Genomic DNA, 15,509 nt, shown 5'->3' with positions numbered 1-15,509 from the left:
TTAAGCAGGCTCCATGCCCAGTGCAGAGCCCGACATGGGGCTCAATATCACAACCCTGAGATCATGACCTGAGCCAAAATAAGAGTTGGACACTTAACCAACTGAGCCACCCAGGTGCCCCCAAATTGTAACTTTCTTCGTGATGGGAATTATAACATAGCTGTACTTTTTTCCTGTCATGAGAACTCTTAAGATGGATTCTCTTAGGAACTTTTTTTTTTTTTTTTTAGGAACTTTCAAACATACAGTGCAGCATTGTTATTTATAGTCAGCATACTCTACATCAGACCCCAGAATTTATTAATCTTATAACTGGAAGTTTGTACATTTTCATCACCTTCACCCATTTCCCACATTCCCACTCCACCCCTTATCTTGTCTCTGAAAATCACCAATCTGTTCTCTGTTTCTATGAGTTCCTATTTGTTTGTTTGTTTTAGATCCTACAGATGAGAGATCCTACCATATTTGTCATTCACTGTTAGATTTATTTCACTAAGCAGAGTGCTCTGAAGGTCCATCTATGTTGTCACAAATGACAGGATTTCCTTTCCTGTGGCTGAATAATATATACAATATGTATATCACATTTTCTTTATCATTTCATCATCAATAGATCGGTTATTTCCATGTCTTGGCTATTCTGAGTAATGCTATGGTGAACATGGAGGTGCAGATATTTCTTTAAGGGAGTGATTTCAGGGTTTGTTTGTTTGTTTTATATATATAAATATAAATATAAATATAAATATAAATATATATTATTTCTGTATGATCTTGTCCTTTTCTTTGCACAAATGATTTACGGAGAGGTATTCCTATTTCCAGATTTTTCTTTCAGAAAAATGGTTAGGGCAATTTAATTTGTGCTGGAGAGACTGGAACTTGAGGGAACATAAGATGAGACTCCAGGCTGTAATCCTACCAGTTTCTTAGATCAGTAAACCTCCCAGCCCTCCTGCCACCCCAGCAAACTCTTGAGAGTGGTGAGACAGTGAGCAGGACATGGAAAAGCCAAGGAAACCTTCACTCCCATTCCCCAGCAAGATGCCTTTGCTCCTTTGAATCGGTCCAATGACCTGGGGAGCCTGTCCAACTGAGACTAAAGGCCAGACTACTCTCAGCAGAGGGTAGAGCATCCACTACCCCAAGTGGTAGTCCCTTGTTCTATTCTTCCCTCTCTCTTCTAATATATTTTTTTTTTCTTGAAGGATGTTTTTTGGTGGGAGGAAATTAAAGTCCAAGAGTAAATTAAATCTGAAATGGGACTTAAGCAGCTATGTAGTTGTACCTGTTATCATCTAACCAAACAATTTGGAATTAATATAGAAGGGTATAACCCATTTCAGTGTCTGCTTCATTCTGTCCCTATAACAGTTGTTGCTATGAGAACGGAATCATGTGGGACACTCCCCCACACACACACCAAAGAATATCCCATGCCTAGACCATGCTCAAAGGATATCTGCTGGCAGTCCCAGGGAGGGACATTTTGTGACTAGGGTCTGCTCCAGAAGACCTGTTTAAGAGAGGCTTATGGGCTACAATCTGTTGAGACTTCTCTTACAGTCAATTTTTCATGGCATGCCCACCATTTCACTTGGATTATGGCAATATCTGGGGTTGGTGAGGCCATTTGCCTTGCATGACCCTTGTTCAGCCATCACTTTGTGGATCATTGATAACAAACCACTATGTCACTGTCTGTAAGTCCGAGGATGGTCTTGGTGTGCAGCTCCTACAACTGTCCTGTTGAGCCAGATGGAAGGGACCTGGCGGGGGGGGGGGGGATAACCTTCATCCTAGCTGGTTGATAAGAAAAGCAAGGCTCAGTCCATAAGAGACTCCCAGTTATAGAAGGAATCAATGACAAACAAGGAGAGAGAGCCAAAGGACTCTCAGTGTTAGGTATGCATGGGATAAACACACACTACACACACATACACACACACACACAACTCCTAATCAAGAAAAAAAATCCACTGTGCCTTTTTCTCTTCTATCAAGAATAGATTAAAAAAAATCAAAGTCCCATCTGTTCTGTGTCAACATTAGAGATTGTACATTGTGTTTCATCAAAGGCAGGTTTGCCACGGTAGTGGGGGTTATATTTTTGGAACGTGCTTAGAAACCCGGAGTAACTAAACAGAACTTGGCCCTCCAGGCCCTCTCCTGCTGCCTGTGTTTGTGTTCCTCTGGCAGTTGATGTTTTTAATTGATTTATCTGACCAGGAGGACCCTGGAAAAAGACAAGTAGGTGAAGGCAGCTGCCCGGGTTTCTGGAACAAACATAGGTAAGGACCCACAGCTCTCAGCACAACAGCATGGTTTGTTTGAGCAAATTTGTACTCTGAATTCACAACAGGAACCTCACCGGCCCCACAGCCTGAGGGTTCATATTTGAGACAACTGGCTCGATCTGGCTGTGAGTGATGCTGGGGTAGAAATTCCATCCTGGAGCCCTTCTTGGGCTCTCCATCATCTCCCCCCTGAGGTCACCTTCTGCAGCTCAGCTCATCAGCACAGGCAGGTGTGCTCCTAATTGCCTGACTTCCAGGCCAGAGGAGAGAAAAGTAGGCGAAGCCATCTATAAACATGATGCTCTTGTTGCTTTTTCTCCCTGCCCCCACCAGTTTGCTCAATGTGGAGTTCATGCCACTCTGGTTACGCTGAGGATGGAACATGTCGCCATGTTCTGATGAAAGCAAAGCATCCCACTCACGCCCTCCAACACGTGTTGCTTTCTGCATGCACCTGCTGCCATCAGGGTGGAATTGATGAGATCCTGAAAAATATGTCAGTTTTTTCTTGGACTAGCTGTAGTGACAAAAGTCCTGAAGGAAATCTCTGTTCAAAGGAGAAGCTCTAAGCTCTAATGACTCCTTCAGTTGTATAGACAGAAAGAACAAGCATATAGGAGGAGTAGCGGTGGTGGAGAGGGCACACCGTTGATGAAGATGCACCAGGGGTGTGCAAAACTGATCTCCAAGAAGGAAAAGGAGGGCCAGTTTGCATTACTAGTCCAAGGACAGAAAGAAGCCAGGAAAATATGAAGATGGGCCACAAAGGACAGGGTGGTCCAGCTGAAGCCCAGTGACAGAGATCAAAAAAAAAAAAAAAAAAAAAAGAAATCCCCAGGAGAGGTAACCTAGATAGATAGATGGCCCAGTCTTGTGGAAGTACTCCGAGTGGAGTGTGATAAGAGGCAGATGAGCTTGGCAAAGTAAGTGGCCAAGCTGGACCAAGGCACACTGTTTAGGCTATAGGTCCATACGGATAAGCTTGTTCAACCTGGGGATTCTCTATGCTCTGGTCAATAACCTAGATCAACAAGGTCACCTTAGGAGCAGTGGACATGCTCAAGTGTCCGGTTATGCAGGGCCGATCTGATAGAATGGCATGGCAGTGAGAAGAAATGATAGTTGACGGATCAACATGTTCTCTCCCCTTTTGCTATTTAGAAACAGAACCAACACCCTCCCCTCCCTTCCCCTGTAGATGGAATGAGTATGGTGATGAACTCCGACAACAACTGTTAGGCACAGCTCAGGTTTTGGTCTTTCTGTTAATAGGCTAAGTGGGTATTCTGGTGATTACTTGAAAAAATGAAAATCTCTCACCATATTTGGAAGTCACGTTGTTGAAGCAGGCATATTTTATATAGTTTTTACCTCACACACCCTGAGCTTGATAGAATTTATAGCTGAATTTTAAAAGTTATTTTAAGCATAAAACTCCATCTTTAGCATTTTCTAATTGTAATCTAATGTGTTCTACCCTCAAAACATTAGGAAAAGTATATTCTGAGATAATTCTGACCCCAAAGGAGTAGGTATGGAAAGTCTGACCACATCCTTCACAGACATTCCTGTGAGGATTGGATCCAAAACTCTAGCTTATAAGGAAAGAACATGCTGGTGCTGACCTAAGGCTGCTGCACTTCCGGGCTAAGAGAGACTCCTGCTGCAGACCCTCCCCCAGAGAGCGCAGTTCCCAGGGCAGAACCAACACCCAGGTTACTGAGAAGAAATCAATCCCTAAGGGGATTAAAAGGGGCCCAATTAAGTTTGCATTAGTGAAAGGGATTGAGCTTGAGTTTATATTAAATCAGGCCACCACTGGTAATGTGACTGGAATGGAATGGCCCTAGGTGCCTCATCACAGTGGGAAGGGAGGAGGGGGAGGGGAGGAGGGAGGAAGGATGGGAATGAAGAGCTAGAGTCTTCATGTCAGTGGTGACGGGTGGACTCTTGGTGTGTTCATGTTGCAACAAAGGCTTCAGGGCGAAGCAGTTTGGAAAAGGTTCTTCTTGGACTATAACTGGTACTTCAGGAGAAGAACAATGGCTTTTTATTATCATCATTATTATTTCCAATGTCTAATGCTTAATATTAAGTGTTTATTGAATGGAGGAAAGAGTGAATATTGATTATGCAGCCAGGAGGCCTGGATTTTAATCCATTCTCCACCATATTGATTTTTAGTCACCCTCTGTCATTGCTCCAATAGTGCGCCTTATACTTTTTATCTTCCTAAATCTTAATGATCTAATTTACATATCAGTCTCCTCAAAGGAGTCTGTGAGCTCTTTTAGGAGAAGGGTGCATCTGTGTCTCACCAGCTCATTGTTTAGCAGGAGGCTGTGTTTGTCATAGCTTAAAGGTAAGAACCTAGGCTATGGAGCCAGACTTCTTGGGTTCACATCCTGACTCCACCCCTGCCTAGCTGTGTGAGTTCAGGCAAATTGCTTAACATCTCTGTGCTTGGAATAAAATTGGATAGCAATATCAACAACCTCATAGAGTTGTGTGAAAATTAAATGACAAACACTCTTAAAATGCTTGGGACAGGGGTGCCTGGGTGGCTCATTAGGTTTAGCATCTGCCTTCGGCTTAGGTCATGATCTCAGGGTCCTGGGATCCAGCCCCACATGGAAGGTCTCTGTTCAGAGGAGAATCTGCTTCTCCCTCTGCCCCCTTCTAGTCATGCTGTCTCTCTCATATAAATAAATACAATCTTAAAAAAAATGCTTGGGACAGTGATTCATGCTCAGCAAATATGAACAACTACTACTTTTCCTTATTTTCATTGTTGATTATATATAAACAACTCCATCTCACTGAACCTGTTTTCTTATCTATAATATAGGGACTGTAATATAAAAATAACAATAATAATCTGAAGGTTCTCAAGGACAGATGAGGCCGTGACTAAGAGCCAGAACATCTTTTTGAAAACCGTGAGGTATCTCAAAATTCTCTGGCACCATCATTTCTAGTATTAACTATAGCACAGCTAGAAGAAATGACTTGTTCAAAATTCCACAATATAAGTAAGGCAGATGAGCTGGAACATTCATGGTTCTTCCCTGAACTGCCAAAACACTGCTTAGCTGTGATGCTCGCTGCTGAAGCCTCTGGGATTACTGTGCCTTTTTCAGTATTTACGTTAAGATATAGCCACAGGTCTTTCAGCAAAGCACTATGTTTTAATCAAAGCTGCCCTGGCTTTACTGTCCTCATCCTCAGTGCCCTCGCTCAAAGGTCTGGTAACTCTCAGAGCCGCCCTCTGATTTCTGAGATGCTATAGTCAACCCTTTAAGTGCAGGCTGGATGCTCTATGCATGGATTTTGCTAGGTGCTGTTGAGAATCCAGAGGAGGGAGAAAAAAGCCTATAGTAGGAGTTTGAACACATAGGATGGAGGTATAATATTTACTGCTAATGGATTATAGTGCCCACAAGCCCCCTTGACTATTTGCGATTCAGTTTCCATATCTATAAAATAAAAGCAATCGGATTATTCCCCAGATCTTTGCAGAGTCCATGCCCTTGATGTCACTTGTCCTGTGTTCCACTGGTACTTCTGTCATTCTCTTGCACCATTGATGGTCAAGTTAACATCTCTCTTCAAACCATAGGAGCCTCACTTATCTAGGACTTTTTCTTGAAACATATAATTTTTGTGCTTCGAATACATCAGTCTCTGCACCAGGCATTGAAAATGCACATATATACCCTCACACGGGTATATACACTCACTAAAAAATTCTGGGGTTTACTTATTGTGAGCAAAGACCTATGGCTTAGCATTTTGCTATAACCTTTATAACAATTCTGAGGAAGGTATTTTTGTCCTCTTTTTACAGATGGGTGAACGGAATCGAAGAGTAACCAATTTGTCCAATGGCACACCGCCAGTAAGTGGTACAAGCTAAGGTTTGAACCCTATGCATCTGACTCTACCTCACCATGATGTTATAGTCAGTCACCTATAAAAGATAAAGAAAGCACCATATCTGCCCTAGACTAGCCTCTTTTATTTTTTATTAAGATTATTCACCTAGTGGACATGTGGGAGATATTGATTCATAGGGTGTCTAGGTTTGGGCCTGAGATGGGATACATGAGTTAGCTGGATTTGTAGCAGTTTGAAGAGTACCCCTGTTCAGAGGGAATGGTGCCTCTAAGTCCAACAGAAGCCTAAAGAATTCTCCTTTTTTTTAATTAAGGTTTTAAGCAATGGCATGGATGAGGGCAAGAGTGGGGTAAATTCATTGTGACATGAATTTGGAAGGACTGGCAAATCAACCAAGTGATAGAATCATAGTGAGAAATGATGTGCCTGCTGAGTAATTTATATCACATTTTAAACCCAACATTGAATAGAGCTGTCCTTATCTCCATTTTATTGATGAGCAGACCCAAGCCTAGGGAAGTGACCATCCAAAGATGACACAGCCTATAAGTTGACTTTTTCCCCCAAACTCAACTATTTTGGAATATTATGTATTTATGGAAAGTGTACAAAGATAGCACCCAGCATCCCGGTATATACCTTATTGTCAATATCTTATATTTGCATTTGTCAAATTAAAAAACCCATATTAGTACATTATTATTAAACTAAGATCCAGCCCTTATCTTCTTTTGGTTATTTTTTTTCCATTAATGTTCTTACATTATGTTCCTAGGGCTGCCTTAACAAAATACTGTGAACTAGATGACTTAAAGAAATAGGAATTTATTCTCTCACAGTTCTGGAAGCCAGAAGTCCAAGAGCAAAGGGTTCAGAGGGTGATGGTCTCTCAAAAATTTCTAGTGAGAAAAGTTTTTTTGCCTCTTCTAGTGTCTGGTGGTTGCTGGAAATCCACAGAATTCCTTGGTGTTGGGATCTGAATGTTTGTACTCCCTCTAAATTCTTATGTTGAAATCCTAATGCACAATGTGATTGTATTAGAGACGTGGGGGCTTTGGAAATTAATGTCCTTATAAAAGAGACCCATGAGAGGTCTCTCATTCCTTCTATCGATGAGACTATGGCAAGAAATCTGTGATCGACTCACCTACCTAAGTGGGCACCCTGATCTTAGACTTCTAGCCTCCAGAACTGTGAGAAATAAATTTCGGTTGCTTCTAAGCCACCTAGGAGTTTTGTTATAACAGCCTGAATGGACTTGATACTTGGGTTGTAGACACATCACTTCAATCTTGGCCTCTGTTTTTACATGGCCTCCTCCCCTTTGTGTCTCCATGTGTAGCTTTCCTTCCTTTTATAAGGACACCAGTCATACTAGTTTTATGGCCATCCTAATAAAATATGACTGCATCTTGGGGCACCTGGGTGGCGTAGTTGGCTAAGAATTCAACTCTTGGTTTTGGCTCAAGTCATGGTCTCAGGGTTGTGAGATAGAGCCCCACATCAGGCTCTACACTGGGTGTGGAGTCTGCTTGAGATTCTCTCTCTCCTCCTCCCTCTGACCCTGCCCCTCCTTCCTTCACTCATTCTCTCTGTCTCTCAAATGAAGAAATAAATCTTTAAAAAAATGTGACTGTGTATTAACTTGATTACATCTGTAAAGAGCCTATCCCCCAAATAATGCCAAATTCTGAGGTACTGGGTAAACATAAATTTTGGAGAGGATGATTAGGGCACTATTCAATCCAGTACTGTCTTCTTTCTATTTCAGCATCCAATCAGGGTACCACAATGCATTATCTGTTGTGTCCCCTCATTCTCCTCTGGTCTATTGCAGTTTCTTAGTTTTCCCTTGTTTCTCATGACCTTGACAGTCTTCTTGAGGAGTACTGGCCAGATATCCTACAGAATGTCTGGGTTTGTCTGATTTTTTTTTCTCATAATTAGCATGCTGGTTTTTGGAAAGAATACCATAGAAGTGGCAAGCCCTTGTGAGTTGACCTTTAAGCTCAGACTCGAGCTCAAGTTTTAGTTATAAAATCTGTAAGTATAAAGACAAAACATTCCTGAGAATCTGCTGTTGGCTTACTCGTTTTTATCTCTTTTCAGGGGTGTGCATCGCACTGGACATATAATTGGGGGCTCAGTAATACCCAATAAATTGACTGATGCAGGATCTGCTGACTGCCCACCCACCTCAATTATCTTTCCTTAAACATGGAACTGCAGCTTTCCTGTTCACATATACATGACAAACCTATCCACATTGCTAATGTTAATTCATGTTTTTTGAGATTTCCCAATATATCAAATGCTGCTGCAAACACAGAGTTGGACAAGACCCCTGCTTGGTAGGCTGAATAATCCAAATGGCAGAAAAGCAGAGGTCATCTGCAGGAGCTGAGCTGTGTACAAAGATTCCTTAGCTTGTCATGGCCCAGATGAATTGATAGGAGGAAAAACAAGAATTTGTTCTTCACTTGCAAAGGGTAGATTATGTGGATTCAAATCCTCTCTTGAATATTAATGATAACCAAACAAAGGAAGCTCTCTTATTAAGCATACCTCAGCCTTCACTTCAATTTAGAAGTGAAGGGAGAGTTTGTATTTATTAGTGGATTAAAATTCCAGAATTCTTGTCCTGTCATGTACTTGTTTGCTTGCTTATTTATTTATATATTCTACTCATATTCACTATTCACCCCAGAATTGGGCAGCCTGGTGCTCTATGGGATAGCTAGAAGAGCACATCATTTAGAATTAGCAGAACTTCTTATAAATCTCAGGTCTCTTAAATTACTAGCTGTGCCGAAAGCTAAGACTCAGTTTCCCCAGCTATAATATCACAATAACATATTCCTTTGTGGTACTATTTTTGCCTATGAAGCATTTACTCCTCCTTCCCTAGTGACAGCTCCTTGATCTGTCTCCAGGGCACTACCCACCAAACCCTACTGGATGCAGATTTGTTCCAGGCATCCTGACTCCTTAAGCTAGGGAGTGGACACATGCTTCAAGCCAGCCTCATTGTACACCATCTTGGGAATCTGAATTTCAAAGGGAGTTATAAGAGAAGAAGTGACTGGAGTGAATTCATTTTGGAAAAGGCATTTGGAGGAGGATCTCCATGGATTTCTGCTACCCAGATCCCTTAGAATGGCTTCTGTTTATTTTATTATTTTATTTTATTTTTTTTATTTCATTCCATTTCATTATATTTTGCTCTTTTCTCATGCCAGCTTCATCATTTGCTTGCATTCTGTGAATCTTCTATCCTTCCCAGGATATACATATTTACTCTGCTTATGGAAGCCAGAGTTGGTCTCTGTTGCCCATGGCCAAGAACCGTGGTGGACATTCCTTTAACTTCTTCACAGCCCTACCCCATTCCAGGAGCTTGAGATAATTCCTTCCTCCTTTCAACTTCCACATTAATTTGTTTATTCATTCCTGAGAGCTTACATAACTTCTTTCCTTAACTCCCATTATTTTTGTATCAATCTTGTCTAGCCATGAAAGACACAGTCTAGCTATTGGATGTTTATGGGCTGAATTGCATTCTCTCAAAATTCATATGTTGAAATCCTAACCCCCAATACCTCAGAATGTGAAGGTGTTTGGAGATAAGATCTTTAAAGAGATGGTGAAGGTAAAATGAGGTCATTCAGGTGAGCCTTAATCCAATGTGACTTTTGTCTTTATAAGAAGAGGGGAGATTAGGACACAGACACACATAGAGGGAAGACCACATGAGGAGGACACTTGTGTCTAGAAGGAGGAGAAGAGTCGGTCATGTTTTGCTAGTGGAAAGCCCTCCACAGGAAGCAGCTATCAGCAATGGGAAAGAGGTCCATCTCCTGACCAGGTAATGATTAAGAATAAGAGAAAAGTTGTTGAGAACAAAAAAAGAGATTCTATTTGTGGCTTGGGTAAGTCACCTCAACTCCCTAAACCTGTTTGCTTATCTCCAAAATAGGGATAACAACAATACCTGCATCTTCTAGCATTGTTGGGAGTTGCACATGGGAGATATGTATCCAGTCTACAGAAAGTTCTCTATCAGCCTAAAAATTCCTTGAGGGTAGGTATTCTGGTTATATTACTTACCCTTTTATTCCCACTTTCTGGGGATATGTGGTAGACATTCTGCTTCTATTTTGGATAAGTAAATGGCAGCTGTTCTTAAGGGGAGGGGGAGGAGATAGATGGACAGCTACTCTGAGCTAGGATTGCTGTCTGTGGTTTTATTTACTAACCCAAGGCTAGCGCAGGGAAGAGCAGAGGATGATTTAAGGGTCAGGATGGAGAATACACCAAAAATGATGACAGAGGAAAAAAAATAATCTACTTTTCTAAATCTGGACTTCCTGCTTAGGTATTCAACTCTTGAGTGAATGAGAACTTACAAACTCATTACACTGAATTAGTTGTGAATGGTGGAGTGTGTCTATGGGATTGGAGTTGGGGGAGCAGTAATGAAGTTACCTTCCTACCTGGTCTACCCCCACCCCTCAGCATGGTGTACACTGCAGCCCATCTGCAACATCATGGACATGAAGACATAGCTCTATGTGTATAGTTCCTATTCATTGTCTCTCTGTTTCCTGTGGGGCAAAAGTAGAGTCCTTATGCCCACATATAAAACCTCTGTGTCAGGCTCCCTGCGCATTTGTTTATCTCACTTCCTCCCTGGCTCCTGCCCCCAGAACCAGAACACTATTTGCTTAGCCTCCAGCCCATTCGCATAACTCGTATTCTCCCTGGATTTCTCTTTTTCCATGTGTCTGCCTGGCAAATGCCTGTTCAGCTCCAGCATCACCTGCTTAGATGCAGAAGAGTCAAGGCAGATCCCATGAACCCCTGCCCCAAAGCCCTATTGCACCAAGAGAATAATCAGAGCTTTCTACCCTGGCCTCCCACATTGAGCCTTGAGCTCCTCTAGAGCAGGCTCTGTGGTCTTCATCTTGATGCCCATGGGTTTCAACAAATCTGATGAAAGAATGAGCGAGTGTTTCTCAGCTTCCATTAACTGAAGACTTACTATGTGTCAGGCACCCTGCCTGACAATTTCCATCTCCTGATATGAGGAAAGGAAAAGTGAGAAATGTTGTGCCCAAGATTGCGAATCCGAGAAACCACCAAGGAGCCGACACCGATGCAAGCACACGAGGTTTTATTAGCAAGCTCGAGCTTGGGTCCAAGTGTACCCGACACAGCGGAGCAGGGACTTGGACCCCGAAGTGGGTTACAGCTGGGTTTTTTATAGGCTGGTCTAGGGGATTTCCAGAAGGGATGGAAGAATTCTAAGATGGCACTTTCTACCACAGGTGTGGGCTCTGTTGTCTTTCTGATATGGGATTCTCTGCCGAGGGCAATTCTGAGCTCTGTTGTCTTTCTGATATGAGATTACCTGCTGAGTACATTGAGGACATTCTGCAGTTTTTCCCATAAAGTTCAGCTCTTATTCACAGGGGCCTAAGATGGCTGTACTTGTGCTAATGCTAAACTTTAGGTGGGATGGCCTTAATTTTTCTCGGCCTCCATAAGAAAGGCTAAGTAATTCCCCTAAAAGCTTCCAGTGATGCAGCGGGAGGTGGGGTCTAGGGCTCAGGACTCTTCTGCTGACTTGGTCATGTGTCTCCTGAGCATTCACCTAATGAGCACCTACTATTTAGTAAACTACGATTTTCAGTATCAGTCACTGTGAAGTTTGCTGGTTCTAGCATAAGACTTTTTAAAACATCTTTTTAAATAGCAGGACCCATGGAGGAGGGGTAATATATTTTATTCTGCAAAATCAGAAGCCCCAGTCCAAGGCAGCAAAGAGGAAGGAGAGATAAACTCTTCTGATAGGCATTCAGTGATAAGAAGGTTTCTCTGCCTTCAGTGGGAAAAAAGTGGGTCTGACATTCCCAGAAAGGCTCTCAGTACTAAAAAAGGAAGCACTTTGACTCTGGAAATCTGGAATGTGTCCATGAGGTGAGCTGCTGGGTGTTTCTGATGCTAATTGCCCACTTTTCCATGTCCCAGAACCCAAATTTTTTAAGTCAGTGGGGAATTTTATTCTAAACACTCTTCCCACCTACAAATACATTTTTGACCATAGCAAGCAATGGACAGTAGCACCATTATCCCAAATTCACTCCCACCCTACTCTGCACAGAGCGATGCCCTCGTCTGGAGCCCCTCTCCCACCCCCTAGCTAACTGCTCGTGTCTCTGAATGGCAACTGTTTTACAACTAACACTGTTTCACTGTTGATGAAACATCTTTGGCCTACATCTGTGCATCCTTGGCATTCAGGGCATCAATTGGTAACCCCTTTTTTTTTAGTGATAATAACTAATGATGCGTCTCACAGTCCAAGGACTCTTAGACTTGTCAAGTTCTGTGTGGGCTCAACCCAGCGCATATCCAGGTCCTATAGGGGAAATGAAGGAAGCATCTGGAATTCCTGCTTCTCTAGAAGTTATGTTTCTGCATCTAACAAAGCTGTGGGAATGGAAGTTGATATAACAAGCTGGTGAGAAGCAAAATGCCACATCACCACCTGGTCGTTTCACTTACTAGAGATGAGATGTTCCTCTCAGCCCTTTCCCTGGACTGTTCTGTGTAGTGTTAGGAATGGCTCCAAGGTGCCCCAAGAAAAGATCAACAACAGCAAAAGGCTGATCTTGAGGCATCAAGACAAGAATATGTTTACATTGTGTATTCTCAGTTTAAAATCCAAAGGAAGACTTTTTCTGTTTCTGAAAAATATCCTTCAAATTAGCATTTCCAGCAAATAGATTTGTCTGTAACCTTGGCAAGTTCTCATTTACCTATGGAGAGTGCTCCATACTTCAAAAAATGCTGACTAGGAGTTGAATCATGGTATGTGCATTGTTTCTTCTTTCAAGAGATTTGTTTAATATTTTGAGGAAAGCATACAAGACAGTTTCCCACTCTCTGAAACCTTTCATTCTTAACAGACCCTGAAGAACTGATCACTTTTGCCTCTGGAAGCACAGTAAGGGGCGTGTGTGTGTGTGTGTGTGTGTGTGTGTGTATGATTTGTATGGCGTTATGCCAATGTGTAAATACGTATATAAGTTCATTGAGTCCTCAAACAACCCTTTCTGTGTTATTGTGCATGAGGCCTTGGACATTCTGTTTCCCTGTCCTTTTAAGTGTGTCTGTTTCAATACTTCTCTGTCCACAGTGACACTACTGACCAGCTGGTACATGTGAGATGTCTAGGTTAGGTGCGGCATCTTAGCTTTATTCACCTGGAGGTTCTACCCAATGGGCAGAGGAGAGGAGGTGCAGCATGAGGCCTGGGCTTTAGGGCCAGTTCCTTCAGGGATTTATCACTGGTGCTGAGCAGATTTAAGCTTTACCCATCCAGTCCTTTAACATATAAACAAGGAACCACGCTAGATGCGGAGACTCCTTTTTTACATCTGTGAAATCTGAAAGGTGTGGTGTGCCCTTTCCAATCCAGGGCTATTGCCAGGAATAAATGTAGAAACCCTTTAAGAAGATAAAGAATGTCAGACGCAAGGCATTTTAATAATTATCAAAGCTTTAAACACACATAAAAAGGGTGCATTACAACATCAAATACTAAACTATGCTCTACTGCCAATTAATAATGCTGGGCCAATTCTGACATGTGATACAATTATCTCCCCCTCTAATTTGTCCATTTTGCTGTCATTAGAGTAATCTCCCTTTTAAGGCAGAAGCCTGTAATGGACTCCACTTTGCCTATTTGAGTCAGTTCTAACTATGACAAAAACCACACCTGGTCTTTCTTTCTTTCTTTCTTTCTTTCTTTCTTTCTTTCTTTCTTTCTTTTTTTTTATTTGAGAGAGAGAGAGAGCAAGCACAAGCAGGAAGACCAGCAGAGAGAGAATCAGGCTCCCACCAATCAGGGAGTCCAACGTGGGACTCCATCCCAGGACCCTGAGATCATGACCCAAGCCAAAGGCAGACAGAATCCTAACCGACTGAGCCACCCAGGTGCTCCCACACTTGGTCTTGAATGAGGACCTACTCTGTACCTGACACTATGCTGGTTGCCTTGGCTTAAAGCATAGCAACACCTCTTGGTATAATCTCAACCAAGTTACTTAACCTCCGTGATCCTCAGTTTTCTCATCTGTCAATTGGGGATAGCACTTATATCTGCAGGCCTGCTACATTCAGGTGTGCGAGTCCTACAGCGCTCAGAGCACCCAATCTAAGGAAACACCATTCACCTCATCAACATGAGAGACTGGTGTAGTTATTCCCCGAAATTCTACTGGTGTAGTTTCCCAGCAGATGCCAACAGAGTGTCTTGTTCTAACAAAATAGTTTATTATGACAATTTTCCAACAGATGGGAGTAAAATAAAGGGAGGCTTTTACTGCTTTATACATAAGCTCCAAAGAGACAAGGAGTAACCCCAAGTACCTAACTCGAGGGTCGTTATGAGCACTGATTGCATAAATATATAAAAAGCACAAAGAACAGTGTTAGAAAAACGTAGGAAGAATCCATAAGTGGCAGTAATTATAAATTATCTGCATCCTCTGGAGTAATCACCTTTATTCCTCATTATAGCCTCAAAAGGCAATACTATTTCAAACACTGTTTTACAAATAAAATTAGTGTGGAGAGATTGAATAATAGCTTAAATGTCAGCAAGATAGTGAGTGGGTGAGTTTGGGATCTGAACTGAGGCCTATCTGCTTGAGTCTGAGCCACTAACTATTGTAAGAGCTTTTTCTGTGTGTGCCAAGGTAAACCCTGCCCCACCATCTGCCTGAGGTAGGGTCCCTCTCATGATGTCCTCATCTCTACGCATCATGTGGTTGGCAGTGTAGCCAGGGTCATCCTGCATTGCTTCTTGGAGTTTCAGCCTAATTTGTTCTCTGCCACAGTAACCTAGCCTAGGTGTTAAGGCTTATTATTAAACCGCCTTATAAACCTGTATTAAGGTTACCGCTCCTTGCAACTGGTCCTTATTTTACAGAATTAAATTCCAAGTTTGATCATAGCTTGCAAGTCTTAAAGTGTCTGACGTCTCAGTACCTTGTCAATCAAGTCCCTTCTCTTTTCTTTTCTTTGCTGTTTTTATCTTCTTCAGGCCAATGTATCTGTTTATTGTTTGTCTCCTCCCCACTGGCATGTAAGCTCTATGAGTGTGGAGAGCTCTTCTGTTTGCTTACTGCCTTACTGCTCATACTTGGATTAGTGAGCCTGCCTATATTAGTCTTCTAGGGCTTTCGTAACAAAATATCACAGATTGGGTGGCTTAAACAATAAAAATATATTTTCTGATAG

The 15,509-nt window shown here is 42.1% G+C and overlaps 1 long non-coding RNA gene across 4 annotated transcripts in view; it reads left to right on the top strand.

Moving 5' to 3' along the window:
* Positions 1 to 1,394: 1,394 nt before the first annotated feature.
* Positions 1,395 to 15,509, top strand: part of LOC112662336 (uncharacterized) — a 62,150-nt gene continuing 48,035 nt past the window's right edge. For 2 of the 4 annotated variants that reach the window (XR_004814359.2, XR_003138420.3), the window contains exons 1-5: positions 1,395 to 1,706; positions 2,233 to 2,294; positions 6,148 to 6,198; positions 9,903 to 10,062; positions 10,174 to 10,278. This is a non-coding gene — a long non-coding RNA (uncharacterized LOC112662336). Of the gene's footprint in view, positions 1,707 to 2,232; positions 2,295 to 6,147; positions 6,199 to 9,902; positions 10,063 to 10,173; positions 10,279 to 11,004; positions 11,883 to 15,509 lie in introns of those variants that run through there. The other 2 variants (XR_004814356.2, XR_003138421.3) reach the window with 2 other exon arrangements.

Source organism: Canis lupus, chromosome 13, assembly GCF_003254725.2.
Source record: "Canis lupus dingo isolate Sandy chromosome 13, ASM325472v2, whole genome shotgun sequence".
In the NCBI taxonomy this organism is placed as follows: Eukaryota; Metazoa; Chordata; class Mammalia; order Carnivora; family Canidae; genus Canis; species Canis lupus.
This window is presented reverse-complemented; position numbering and strand designations above follow the sequence as displayed.